Genomic DNA, 15,201 nt, shown 5'->3' with positions numbered 1-15,201 from the left:
CTGTCCTCATTTCTTCTCGTTTTCTCTGTTGGCATTTTTAAAAACGACTCCCTGTACTGCTCTTGTCAAGATTCTAAAATAATTGCGACTTTATAACCCTTGTGCTATCTTAGATGACCCCACCCTCACATTGTCATGTTCTCCCTACCATGACAAAGGTGGATAAAGGTGGAAAGATTTCATGTAATCCAAGGACACCAGTGAAGATCACAAATCATTGAAGAAAAAAGGTTCAGGGCACTGTCTAGTGGGTCTAGATGACCCAACTCCCAACGTTAAAGTGCCTAGGATAGCACAAGGGTTAAACATGTCAGACTCTTTTCTAGTTGTGTTTTTTTTTTTTACTTATTCCATTCATATAAATGAAGGCTACAGTTCTTGAGTCTAGAAATGAAATGAGTCCCACTCCAATCAAAATTGTGTTTTTCCACATGTTCTTGAGGCTTTTTTTTCATGATGGAGGACATGTGTAAAGAAGATAACGGTAAGCTCAAAATTGAATTTTTGATGATTTCTTTATTCATATTGTGAATCAGAAGCAGATAAAAAAAGGTCGTTTGAAAACGCTTAAAGGTGTGTTTCCAAAAAACTCGTGCTGCTCTGCAGAAACTATGGAAACAACAGATTTTTTTTTCTTAAAACAGCATCATTGTAATTAAAAGACCCCTGGGAACACTTTTACAATAGATCAAAAGATGATCAGAGTGGGACTTTAAAGTTTAAAGGGAAAAAAATGCATCTTAGTTTCAAAACATCAATTTATTGAATAAAAGTGTAAATGTTCTGAGCCTAAAAAAATAAATATTATCTATGTGAAAAGAACATCAGCTCCTGTGATTAAAGTCTTACATGTTGAACATTTAGGCATAATAACAGAAATGTTAACTGAAGAAATAGGTTTTTGCTCTGCAGGCCGCCTGTAGCTTCAACCCGCAGGTTTCAGAGCAAACTAACAGTGTTGTGTTGGTTTGTGTGCCTCCATTCTTTTAGCAGGCGCCCCTCCAGTGTGGAGATAAATCCTAAAATACAAATTCATCTGGTAAAACAGAGAATTAATAACTGAAAGGCAATGGAGGGGTAATTAGGAAAAGATTCTTAATCCAGAACAACAAAATGAAAATACCCAAAACTTATTCTTATGGTAATTTATAACTAATTTAATTCAATTGTTTATTTTTGAAATTATTTTACTGCTTTTATGGTTTATGATTCGTACTTTTTTTTACCCTTTCTATCTTTTAATCTATACAGTGACTCTTTAAAGTGTTGGTGACAGCCTTTCCTTCCTTGTCATGTTTGTCATTTTTTCTTTTTTTAAACATGTCCTGTCCAACAATGAGGAGTTGAAGGCCTCTTGTGTTGGACACATTTAAGTGTTACAACAGGGGGATGTGGATCTTCTGACACACTAGGCGTGTATTTGTATCAATGCCTTTTGTAATTTAGACTAAACTTTATTTATATTGATTATATTTGTGTCCTTTTTTTTGTATGACTGGACAGAAAATAAAATTGAAAAGAAGGGAGGGATGTTGGAGACAAAGGGTAAGGGTACAGAAGATTGGGGGAAAAGGGTGAGTTAAGGAGTCTGGAGGATGATCATAGAGGTGGTGGTGGAAGGGGGGGGGGGGGTTATAATCAGTAAACAGCAAGATGCTGGAGGATTATCATCATTACTGTCTGGTGTAAGTGTTAGCCAAAAGGGGTTGGGCCTGTTCACGACATACTCAAGTGTTGCAAACATACCTGTTGTTCCAAAAACCTTCATGTCGACATGTACTCAACACAACTACAGTTCATACACACATACAATGCATACCGTGCAAACCAACACGTGTAGAGCATTAGGTTCTTCTATTATGAGACACGGTTGTGTTTTTTCCACATACCTGACATGTTCTGGTGGACACGATGAAGACGGAAGACATCCGCCAGAACATGTCAGGTATGTGGAAAAAACACAACCGTGTCTGATGATAGACGAACCTAAGAAGTCGGTTAACACACACAAACACCATGCACTTTGTTGAACATGTAAAGCATTTCAATCTGTCACGTTGGATGATGGAATGCAAAAAGAGGGAGAGTGCCCGGCCGTCCCCACACCAGGACCCCCGCTGAAGCAGCAGCGGTAGCCAGGGACCCCCTGACACCGGCAGAAAGAGGGACTCCCAACGCCAAAGAGCAGGGAGGCACAGGAGCACGGAGAGGGCAGGCCCCGGAGGAAACCCCCACCACCAGCCCCAGACGAGCAGCCCACCACCACCTGGGAGTTCTGGGCATCCCCCCTCCCCAACCCCAGGCACGAGCCAGAGTCCCCCAAGGGAGACCTACCCCAAGCTCCAGGCAACCATGTGGTAGTTTGTCCTTTTTATTTTTTATTTTTTTCAAATTTCTTTTTTTTTTTTTTTTAGTAGTTTGTCATTTGATCACTGTTGCTTTTAACCCTTGTGCTATCTTAGATGACCCCACCCTTAGGCACCCTTCTCCCTACCATCACAAAGGTGGATAAAGGTGGAAAGATTTCATGTAATCCATGGACACCAGTGAAGATCACAAATCATTGAAGGAAAAAGGTTCAGAGCATTGTCTAGTGGGTCTAGATGACCCAACTCCCAATGTTAAAGTACCGAGGATAGTACAAGGGTTACTCTGTTGTGTTTTATGAGTTTTTATAGCTTTAACCTGTTTGTTGAGGTCTTTTATGTCTAGCATGTGTTTTTACAGCATGTTGATAAAAGGTGCAATGCAAATAAATTGACTGAAAGGATTGGATGGTGGTGGGACTGTAAGCTATCAAGAGAGAGTATAAATAAAGGAGTAAAGGGAAATAAGACAGTCCCACCCACATCTCTGGTGAATTTCCAAGGAAAATTACACTTCTTTTTTTATATTTAGGCTAAAAAAGGCATATTCATAATTAAAAGACCACTGGGAATGCTTTGACAATAGATCAAAAGGTGCTTAGGGTGGGAATTTAAGCACGCTGGCCATCCCTGAACATCTATTTCCATTCATCAAGACTTGTTTGACCATGAATTCCAGTAGAGATTTTCTCAAAAAGTACTTAAATCTTTTAAGGAAAATAAAAAATCTAATAACGATTCCTCTAAAACAGGAGCCCAGCTGTCTCCGGTTCCAGAGGATGCCAGCCCTCAGCAGTTTGAAGCTGACCGGTGGACAAAGATTGCCTTTTAGTGGATGCTACATCCTGGAGCAGCTGCACACTAACCACATCATATCCCTGCTTTATGATCACATTTCTACAAACTTGATGAAATAAAAAGGCGCACAGATCACTGCCTTCAACTACAGCCTGCTATAGTTGGCTACGTTAAGGACAGAAGTCTGTAAAAGTGCTCTTCCTGGACTGAACTGCCTTCACCTCGTGAACCTACCAGAGCCGCCAGATCCCCCGCTTGAAGGTCAGCTTAGGAATGAGGATATGATCCTTCTCCTGTGCTCCATTGTGGAACGGCCTCCCTGACAATCTCATCGAGAAAACACAACGGGTGAGACCAGATGTGGTTGGAAAAGCCCGGAAGCCGAGAACGAAGATGAGTGGTTGAACGAAGAGTCATGGGTTGAGAAAACAAGAAAGAGTTTTGCTTTTTTTTTTTTTTATTAATCTCATTTCTCAAAGATGGTTATGCACTTCTGCGCTTATATCATGCAGGAATACAGGAGAGAGAGACGACAGACAAACTCCTGACAGTGAGCAGGTTCAAATCCCGGCTGGGACCTTTCTGTCTGGAGTTTGCATGTGTAGGTTTTCTCTTGGCACTACGACTTCCTCCCACCGTCCAAAAACTGCTTCACAGGTGAATTGGTGACTCTAAATTGCCCATAGGTGTGTGTGTGGGAATGATTGTGTGCTCTGTGACAGTCTGGCAACCTATCCAGGGATTACCCCACCTTCATCCAACAGTGGCCAGGACAGGCTCATCATCATCGTTCATTTTTTTATTACTTGCTGTATGGAAAGTGTAAACATTAAATATTCATATAAATAAAAACACCTCTGGAACTCCCTCCCTCTCAGCCTCAGATCTGCTGACTCAGTGTTTTCTTTTAACCCTTGTTCTATCCTAGGCACTTTAACATTGGGAGTTGGGTCATCTAGACCCACTAGACAGTGCACTGAACCTTTTTTCTTCAATGATTTGTGATCTTCACTGGTGTCCATGGATTAAATGAAATCTTTCCACCTTTATCCACCTTTGTCATGGTAGGGAGAACACGTCAATGTAAGGGTGGGGTCATCTAAGACAGCACAAGGGTTAAAAAGCAGCTTTTTAAAACAGCATTTTCTTAATTTTCTTTGTATTCTGTGTTTTACTGCGTTTTATTGTGTTTTACTGTGAAGCACTTTGTGATTTTTATCTCGAAAGGTGCTATACAAATAAAGTCTATTATTAAGAAAGGCAAATAAAAACCAGAACAGAAAATTGGTGAACACTAAATACAAACCATCAGGAAGAGGATGAGTGGGAAGTATGAGGAGGATGTGAAAAGCTCACAAAGAACAAGGAGGCTCCAAACACAGAGGACACAAAAAGCCACTGCGAGAAATCGAAACAGAAAGCAGATGTGAAAGAAAGAACAGAGGCTAAACACCAAAATGCAGAGCAAGCAAACACCCAAAATGAAAAAAGAAAACAATTTAAAGTTAAAAACTTGAAAAATAAAATCTGCAAATCACTTTATTTCTTCCTTTACGGTCTATTTACACCCACTGATGGCACAAGTGTCTTATGTCTGCAAAGTTTAGTTTTACTGGTGTTGTACCAGTTACTTTTGCTAGACACAGAGCTAATAGAGGGGTGGATGCTGTGTTTCCACAGGTCTGCATGCTCCTCACTCCCACCTGGAAAAGATTAAGGTGTGCAGCAGTTTTCTACAGACTGCAGCCGGACCAGTGATTAGACAAAGGACTTTATCATGTGTCTATAAACGGATTCCTGGTAAAGGCCGTGCCACACAGTCACTATGTACACTATTTTTCATTTTCCACAGATGAAATTTGGTTCTTCAGTGATTCATGCATGATATACATAATTCATAAGTGTTTCTCGCGCTGGTCAATGTGCGCAGACGTCGATCGAGGGTTCCGCCCCACAGGTCTTTATGTGAATTCAGTTCTGAGTGCATAATTGCGTGTGATTTTTGCGAGGTGCAAATTTGTGGCTTTCCACGACCGTTCCACGTATGTCTAACAGATTTTTCACGCATGTACTACCCATGTATACCTTTTATACCGTGTATACGGCACACATATCACATTAAAACTACACAATTGATGCACAAATCAGTAACGACTTGCATATAAACAGCGAAATAATCCTATGCAGTTCCTGTTTTCCATTGATTTACATGTTCTTTGCATGGTTTATTTATACTTCTTACATGTTTTTTTTTTAACATGGTTCATTTATGATACATCTGTGATAATTTCACATAAAGACCACAACTTTTCTCACTTAACCCACCCATATTCACGTATGACCAATTTTCATCCATGCAACATGCACAAAATGCACGCAGTGGCTGTGTGACACGATCTTAAGAAGGAATAAAACTCTGTCTTAGTGGTTGCTGTCAGTTCGCATTTTTTCCTACAAACTGCTGAATCATTGATCATTGCAAAATCCTTTCTTCTGCATCAGACAGCTGTCCATTGTGATATCCCGCAGGTGCATGTTAAAAGTTAAAAGTCCCATTAGTTGTCACGCACCTAGGTGTGTGAAACTTGTTCTCCGCATTTGACCCTTCCCTTGGGGGGAGCGGTGACCTGCAGACACAGCCGTGCTCAAGAACTATTTGGTGATTCTTAAGCACCATGCCCTTAAAGGGCTTATATCATACAAAATCAACTTTTTGATCTTTTAGGGGTCTTATAATGTTAATTCCTTATGAAAAAGAACCCCAAAGCAGCATTTTGATCCATTCACACATTTCCTCTAAAATCCTGCACTCAGAGCACCAGCCCCTCCCAATCCACTAAAAACGAGTGGGTCCTCACAGTCATACAGATGAAAGTGAGGAACAGCCCCTTCCAGGAAGAGTCTGTGCTGTCAGTACCGCCCCCGGGCTAACACACACACCCACTTTCTACCAGGAACCAGCGGTGATCAGCTAAATGGTTTCCTTTTATATGCACACCATGCACATCCATCTTTGCAAAAGTTTGAATGTTGTTCATTTTCGTGGGCGAGATGCTGACACGCTGCCAAGGCTGGCTCTAGGATGATGTCACGAAATGGGCGGCACCCACAAGGAGAGAAAGGCTGTGACTCAGAGATCGAGTCGTCTTACTTAAGGAAAGTAAAATAACTAATTTCCTTTAAAAAATGTAGTGTGCCAAAGGTAATATATTATTATATATGGATAAAGTTTACTCTGAAAGGCTCTAGAAAAGCATGAAATATAGGCCCTTTAACCCTTGTGCTATCCTAGGCACTTTAACATTGGGAGTTGGGTCATCTAGACCCACTAGACATTGCGCCAAACCTATTTTCTTAAATGATTTGTGAACCTCACTAGCCACAGGGGTTGCAAGCCAGTTGCCTCTGTGCCGGTCCCAAGCCCGGATAAATAGAGAGGGTTGCGTCAGGAAGGGCATCCGGCGTAAAAATTGCCAAAATAACCATGCGAATCATCCACACCACTTTAGACATACCGGATCGGTCGAGGCCCGGGTTAACAACGACCGCCACCGATGCTGTTAACCTACAGGATGTCGGTGGAAATTTGACTACTGTTGGTCGAAGAAAGAGGGGAGGCAGAAGGGTCCGTGGCCAGAGAGAGAAGGGAAAAGGCAGGAACATAGGTTTGAGAATAGGGACTCTTAACGTTGGCACAATGACAGGGAAAGGCAGAGAGCTGGCAGACATGATGGAGAGAAGGAAGGTAGATGTACTGTGTGTGCAGGAGACAAGGTGGAAGGGCAGCAAGGCACGTACTATTGGAGGGGGATACAAACTGTTCTATCATGGTGTTGATAGGAAGAGAAACGGGGTAGGAGTGATTCTGAAGGGGGAGTTTGTAAACAGGGTTCTAGAGGTGAAAAGAGTCTCAGACAGGATGATGAGCCTAAAGTTAGAAATCGAAGGGGTGATGGTGAATGTAGTCAGTGGGTATGCGCCACAGGTTGGCTGTGAGTTAGAAGTGAAGGAGAGATTCTGGAGTGAGTTGGATGAGGTCATAGAGAGTTTTCCCAGAGGAGAGAGAGTTGTTATTGGAGCAGACTTTAATGGGCATGTTGGTGAGGGCAATAGAGGTGATGAGGAGGTGATGGGCAGGTTTGGTGTTAAGGAAAGGAATCTGGAGGGACAGATGGTGGTGGACTTTGCGAAGAGGATGGAAATGGCTGTAGTCAACACTTACTTCCAGAAGAGAGAGGAACATAGAGTGACATACAGAAGTGGAGGTAGGAGTACTCAGGTGGACTACATCCTATGTAGACGAGGTCATTTGAGAGAGGTTAATGACTGCAAAGTGGTAGTAGGAGAGAGTGTAGCCAGACAGCACCGCATGGTGGTGTGTAAGATGACTCTGGAGGTCAGGAAGAAGAAGAGAGGGAAAACAGAAAAGAAGACCAAGTGGTGGAAGCTACAGAATGAAGAAACTTGTGAGGAATTTAGGCAGAAGTTGAGACAGGTCCTGGGTGGTCAGGATGAGCTTCCAGATGACTGGGAAACTACAGCAGAGATTATCAGGGAAACAGGTAGGAAGGTGCTTGGTGTGTCATCTGGAAAGAGGAAAGACGGTAAAGAGACTTGGTGGTGGAATGAGGAAGTACAGGAATGCGTCCAGAGGAAGAGGTTGGCTAAAAGGAAGTGGGATGTAGAAAGGACTGAGGAAGGTAGACAGGAGTACAAGGAAGCGCAGCGTAGAGTGAAGAGAGAGGTGGCAAAGGCCAAACAGAAAGCTTATGATGAGCTATATGACAGGTTAGACACAAAGGAAGGAGAGAAGGACTTGTACAGGCTAGCCAGACAGAGAGACAGAGATGGGAAGGACGTGCAACAGATAAGGGTGATTAAGGACAGATATGGAAAGGTGCTAACAACCCAGGAGAGTGTACAGAAAAGATGGAAGGAGTATTTTGAGGAGCTGATGAACGTGGAAAATGACAGGGAAAGAAGGGAGGAAGATGTGGTTGTTGTGGAGCAGGAAGTAGCAGAGATTGGAAAGGATGAGGTTAGGAAGGCTCTGAAAAGGATGAAGAGCGGAAAGGCCGTTGGTCCTGATGACGTACCTGTGGAGGTATGGAAGTGCTTAGGAGAGACAGCAGTGGAATTTCTAACGAGGTTGTTCAATAGGATTTTAGAGAGTGAGAAGATGCCCGAGGAATGGAGGACAAGCGTTCTGGTTCGGATCTTTAAGAACAAGGGTGACACGCAGAACTGCAGCAACTATAGAGGAATAAAGTTGATGAGCCACACAATGAAGCTGTGGGAAAGAGTAGTGGAAGCCAGGCTTAGGAAGAAGGTGGAGATCTGTGAGCAGCAGTATGGTTTCATGCCCCGTAAGAGCACCACTGATGCCATTTTTGCTTTGAGAATGTTGATGGAAAAGTACAGAGATGGTCAGAAGGAGCTGCATTGTGTGTTCGTAGATTTAGAGAAGGCGTATGACAGGGTGCCGAGGGAGGAGCTGTGGTACTGTATGAGGTCGTCTGGAGTGGCAGAGAAGTATGTCAGAGTAGTTCAGGACATGTATGAGAGAAGTATGACGGTGGTGAGATGTGCTGTAGGTCAGACAGAGGAGTTCAAGGTGGAGGTGGGACTACACCAAGGATCAGCTTTGAGTCCTTTTTTGTTTGCTATGCTGATGGACAGGCTGACAGACGAGGTAAGACAGGAATCTCCCTGGACAATGATGTTTGCAGATGACATTGTAATTTGCAGTGAGAGTAGAGAGCAGGTGGAGGAACAGCTAGAGAGGTGGAGGTTTGCTCTGGAAAGAAGAGGCATGAAGGTCAGTCATAGTAAGACAGAATACATGTGTCTGAACGAGAGGGATCAAGGTAGAAGCGTTAGGTTACAGGGGGCTGAGGTGAAGAAGGTGCAGGAGTTTAAGTACTTGGGGTCAACAGTTCAGTGTGATGGGGAGTGTGGAAAAGAGGTGAAAAGGCGAGTGCAGGCAGGTTGGAGCGGGTGGAGGAAAGTGTCAGGAGTGTTGTGTGACAGAAGAGTGCCAGCAAGACTCAAAGGAAAGGTGTACAAGACAGTGGTGAGACCAGCTCTGCTCTATGGGTTAGAGACGGTAGCAGTGAGACAGAGACAAGAGGCTGAGATGGAGGTAGCGGAGATGAAGATGTTGAGGTTCTCCTTAGGAGTGACCAGGTTGGACAGGATAAGGAACGAGAACATCAGAGGGACGGCTCATGTTGCCTGTGTTAGGGACAAAGTCAGAGAAGCCAGACTGAGATGGTTTGGACATGTTCAGAGGAGGGATAGTGGATATATTGGTAGAAGGATGTTGGAGATGGAGCTGCCTGGCAGGAGGGCAAGAGGACGGCCAAAGAGGAGATATATGGATGTCTTAACAGAGGACATGAAGTTGGCTGGTGTTAGGGTAGAAGATGTCCATGATAGAGTGAGGTGGAGGACGATGATTCGCTGTGGCGACCCCTGATGGGAAAAGCCGAAAGAGAAAGAAGAAGAAGATTTGTGAACCTCACTGGTGTCCATGGATTACATGAAATTTTTCCACCTTTATCCACCTTTGTCATGGTAGGGAGAACACGTCAATGTAAGGGTGGGGTCATCTAAGATAGCACACGGCTTAATGCTGAATGTTGAGCAGTGAGGCATTGGGTTGCACTTTTAGAGTTTTGTAATGACTTGTCCTGGATTTTAACTTATGACCTAGTCTCAAAGATGACACTCTACCATAAGGCCATTGAACAGGTTTAATCTAGAAATCAAGGAAAAACTGGTTCCAGCAACTAACGATGGTTGCAAAACCAGAGTTGGATTTCAGCTCAGCGGTTGTCAACATCACTGGCTTTCAAAGACATGGCAAACGGTCAGGTAATACAAACTTCTAGTTGTGAATACACCCACAAAGATGTTCTACAGGTTCTACGGTGTCAATCAAAGAACCACAACCCTATCTAATAATAACTGAAATAATTTTTCCACAGAGATACACAAGCTCCACTTTCAGAACTACAGAATGCAGAACCACAATGTTCCAAAAGTACTAATTCCATCCATCCATCCATCCACCCACCCAAACATCCATCCATCTATCCATCCACCCACCCACCCAAACATCCATCCATCCATCCACCCACCCAAACATCCATCCATCCATCCATCTATTCATCCATCCATCTTTTCATCCATCCATCCATCCATTCATCTTACTCCGTGACATGTTCGGACCAAGCATCACATGACTATATCAGCAATCGTTCACCGATTGTGTCTTACGTTTTTATTTAAAATGTTACCTAAATTTTCTTCCTCAACATTTCTTTCACTGTCATGTGTCTGGGTTAGCCTTGAAACTGTCATGTGCGGGAGGCTCGAGAGCCGGTAGGACCCAGGCGCAGAGACGGGAGGCAAACGGGTTCAAGGGCAAGGGGTTTAATTATAACAAAAAGCGCTGCAGAGCAGGATGACAAAACAAAAACTCACTGTGGCGGGGCATGAAACATGGCATGAACGGACGAAGACACATGAAGACGTTAAACACACGACCAGAAGTTAATGGACCAGCACAGGAGGAAGGCAGAGACAGAACTTATAAACAGACAGGGCAGACAAGACACAGGTGAACACAATCAGGGCAGATGGGGACCAAAGGAAGTAAAACTCAAGAAACAAGACAAGACAGGAAACCTTTCAAAATAAAACAGGAAATAGAACTTAACCATGACAGAACAAGACAGAAAGCAAAAAGCAATACAAAAGAAACTCAAACCATGACAGAAACCCTAAATTACAAACTCTCTACAAAGTAATTCTTTTGATCAGATGCTATTTTAACCCAATGCTAAACTAGTAATGATCAAGACTAAAAGCTTAAAAAAATGTTTCTTTGATTAAGCACAGTGTTAATGTAATGCTAAAGCTAACTGGCAAAGTTTAGAGAAGCTAATACTTCAAACCATAAACTGAATTTGAACTAAAGAAATTTTCCGTTGGTATAAGGGTTACAACAATTTAGGTTGTACCATGGACTGGGTGAAAACTCGATTCTGATTGGCTACTGGATGTGGATTAAAAAGTGATGGTGATAATACACACCTAAAAAAAAGTTCCAGTCACATAGCTTAAACGTTCTATAGTTTGAATGAATTTATTCAAAATGAATTTTAGGAAATTAAAATGATGCTGCAGTTCAGTGAAATCATCTTTTGGAGTTTAAAAATATTATTAAAAATTACTTTTAGATAACCTAAATTATCAATAATAATGTGTTTAGTTAATTTTTTTTAATTAAACCTACTTAAAAAAATAGTTTTACATGAAGAACACAACTTGAAAACTGTTTACAGTACGCTACCAAGTGCACTATGTGGTGCGTTTGCCATTTTAAGATGCTGTCCGAATCTACAATTCCAAAATCGAGGGCCCTAGAAATTTCCCAGAAGTCTCTGCCCAAAACCAGTGTGCTTTGATGCTCACTAGATTGGCGAATATAGACCAAAATGCATTGTGTTAGAAAAAATTTTTTGGAAAAAAAAAGAGTATTTTAATGTGTTCTTTATAAGCCATCCAAGTTTTTAATCATCAGAACACAGTGGATTCATAAATAGTCTTCATAAAATGAACGTATTTATCAGGATTTTACTTTGTAAAATCGGTGATGTCATATTTCTTTCTATTATCTATCTATCTATCTATCTATCTATCTATCTATCTATCTATCTATCTATCTATCTATCTATCTATCTATCTATCTATCTATCTATCTATCTATCTATCTATCTATCTATCTATCTATCTATCTATCTATCTATCTTTCTGTCTGTCTGTCTGTCTGTCTGTCTGTCTGTCTGTCTGTCTGTCTGTCTGTCTGTCTGTCTGTCTGTCTGTCTGTCTGTCTGTCTGTCTGTCTGTCTATCTATCTATCTATCTATCTATCTATCTATCTATCTATCTATCTATCTATCTATCTATCTATCTATCTATCTATCTATCTATATACCCAGGCTGTGTCCCACCAAAGTGGGGTAGCCTAGACAGGGCACACATTCTTAACTCCCTCCTTCTTTTCCCCAAACCCTCCTCCTGTATGCGTGTATGTGTGTGCGCGCGTGTGTGTGTGTTTGTGTGTATGTGACTGGTCTAAGGCCTGGTCTAAGCCACACCACACTGCACCAGGGTCAGCTGCACAGCCCAGTGTGGGCACCTCCACAGCAAGGCCTCAGCCAAGGCTGGTTTCCCCTTGCCACTTCATCCCAAGAACAGACCTCTACCACACCCATCCATTCATCCATACACAAACTCTCTCCACCCATCCCTGTCCTGAGCAGCCTCTCTCCCCTCCACCACAGTCATCCCTCTTGCATTTAGCGCTCTTTTTACACCCTCTGTCCATCCCATTTGCGGTCTTCCTCTCATTCTAACTCCACTCACATCAGATTCTATAAGCCAACTCTCGCATCACACCCGTTTTCTCTCGGATTACTGTACTTCATTTCTCACACAATCCATACGCGTCACACCACACATACTCCTCAAACATCTCATCTCAACTACATTCAGCTTCCTCTTTTCCTCCACTTTCAGACTCCATGTTTCAGCCCCATATAACGCTGCAGGCACCACCACACCCTCATACAATCTTCTTTTCGCATCCTTTCCCAGTGGCCTACATTCAAACACTCTCTTCATTCCCCCCCATATCTTTCGTACTTCGTTCATTCTAAACTCTACCTCTCCCCCTATTCCACCATCCACACAGACATACAACGCCAAATACTGAAAACACTTTACCTCTTCCAACAACTCCCCATTTAATGCCACATTCAATCTGTTCACCCTTTAACCTCGCACACCTCATCACCTTACTCTTTTCCACATTCACTCTCAACTTCCTTCTGTCGCACACCCTTCCAAACTCCTCAACCAGACGTGCCAAGCTCTCTGCTGAGTCAGCCACTAGTGCAGTATCATCTGCAAACAGCAACTGATTCACACTCCATTCGCTGCCGTCAGTATTCACCATGCTCACACCCGTACCTAACACCCTGTCATTCACCTCTTTTACCACACCATCCATATACACGTTAAACAACCACGGAGACATCCCGCATCCCTGACATCCCACTCTCACACACGCTCTACTGTTTCTATAGAAACTCTTCACACCTTCCAACAATCTACCATCAATAGTCATCATATAGTCCGAATAGCTTTTGAAATCCAGGACTCAAGATGGTCCCACACTATATAGTTTTTTAGTAGTTAGGAAGAAGGGAGGGAATTGGGACATAGCCTTAGTGATCTTCTCAAATGATCTTTTGGTTGGTGCATGCCAAAAACTAGACCCTTGTGAAACAGACTGAAATTCATTTTTCTCGAGGATGTCATTCATCTTTTGCCATATCCCTTCAGGGGTTGCCGCAGCAAAGCAGCTTTCACTGATCTGCAAAGGTGGTTTGGCAGATATTTTTAGATGCCCTTCCCACCAGGAGGAGCAAGGCTGTAGCACTAAGGGTCTTGCCCAAGGACCCCCTGAATGAAGTTTCCCAGGAATGGACCTTGGCTTCCCATGTGCCAGTCCCGCGATTACCCATCGGGACCCAATGAGTTATATCGCCCACTTGGGAAGCCTGGCTAACGGTGGCGGAGCGCGACGCCATCTTGGTGAGGTTGTCGGCACCCACATGACAATGATTTCTATAGCCTTTAGTGTCATCTAAGTAGCTTTTATATTATTTATACATATTCATATTTCTATATATTTATACATATATAGAAATATATAATATATATGTATATAATTTATACATAAACATCATTTGTTGTTGTTAAATAAGAGAAACAGTTAAAAGATCAAACTTTAATGAAAAATGCATAGTTGCACGATTTCTTACAAATAAAAAAAATGATTAAAAAGAATTTTTAGAAATCATTTTTAAACATGTAGAAGTTTTAGACCTCTTTGACATGTAATTTAAATTATTTAGAAAAGCCCAACAATAAGTCAATAGTAAGTCAATAATAACAATATATAAATAATTAAGTCAATAATAATAATAATAATGAATCCATTATGAATAATAATAATAAATCATTAGTAAGTCAATAATAATAAATGGCAATAAATCAATAATTTGTCAATAATAATCAATGAGTACACCTATCTGTATATCGTGCTTATAGTATTAATATATGTAAATTATGTCCATAATACTTACCTGTATAGTTATTGTACATACTATAGACCTTTATTCTGTACTTACTGCTTATTGCACTTCTGGTTAGATGCTAACTGCATTTCGTTGCCTTGTACCTACATGTGCAGTGACAATAAAGTTGAATCCAATCTAATCTAATCTAAATTTTCAGGTGACTCAGTGTCACTATTTTCCTCTTGTTTCCCTGTTTTCCAGTAAAACACCGGTTTCCTTTTAGATTATTCTCTTCACTGATTAAAGCCAGATGATAAAAGACAATGGAGACATTTTTACACACTAGTGACTGTTTTAACCCAAATTTCTGTCCTCTTTTCAAATGTTAATATAGATTTGAGTACAGATAAATACATTTTATAGAGATAAACCATTTGTGACTAAAGTTAGAAGTCTTTTATTTTTATTTTATTTTTATTCAACATAGTCTGACATTGACAAAAAACAAATGAATAAAATGTATTAATATTTAGGACCGCGTGGGAGGGTCTAAGGGCAGGGATGTCCAGTTTTGTTAAGTTATTTCAGTTTAGAATTTTTCTATTGAATTGTATGTATTCATGATCCTTTTTATTTTATGTTTTACCCTACATTTATCCGCACATATATTTTTTGCAATCTTTGTCAGTGTTATTTAGTTTTTTCTTTATCATTTTGGGGGAAAAGCTGTGATCCTTTTTGTTATTGTCATAAATTCGATTCACTTTGCCTTATTTCAATGAAAATATATATCTCTTACTATGTTAACCATATTTTTTTTAACTCGGAAATGTATTTTACAGATTAAATTCAGTCTATATTGTAATTGTAATGAGGCCGTT

This window comes from Oryzias latipes, chromosome 17, assembly GCF_002234675.1.
Source record: "Oryzias latipes chromosome 17, ASM223467v1".
NCBI classification, from domain to species: Eukaryota; Metazoa; Chordata; class Actinopteri; order Beloniformes; family Adrianichthyidae; genus Oryzias; species Oryzias latipes.
Note: the sequence above shows the minus strand (reverse complement) of the source record.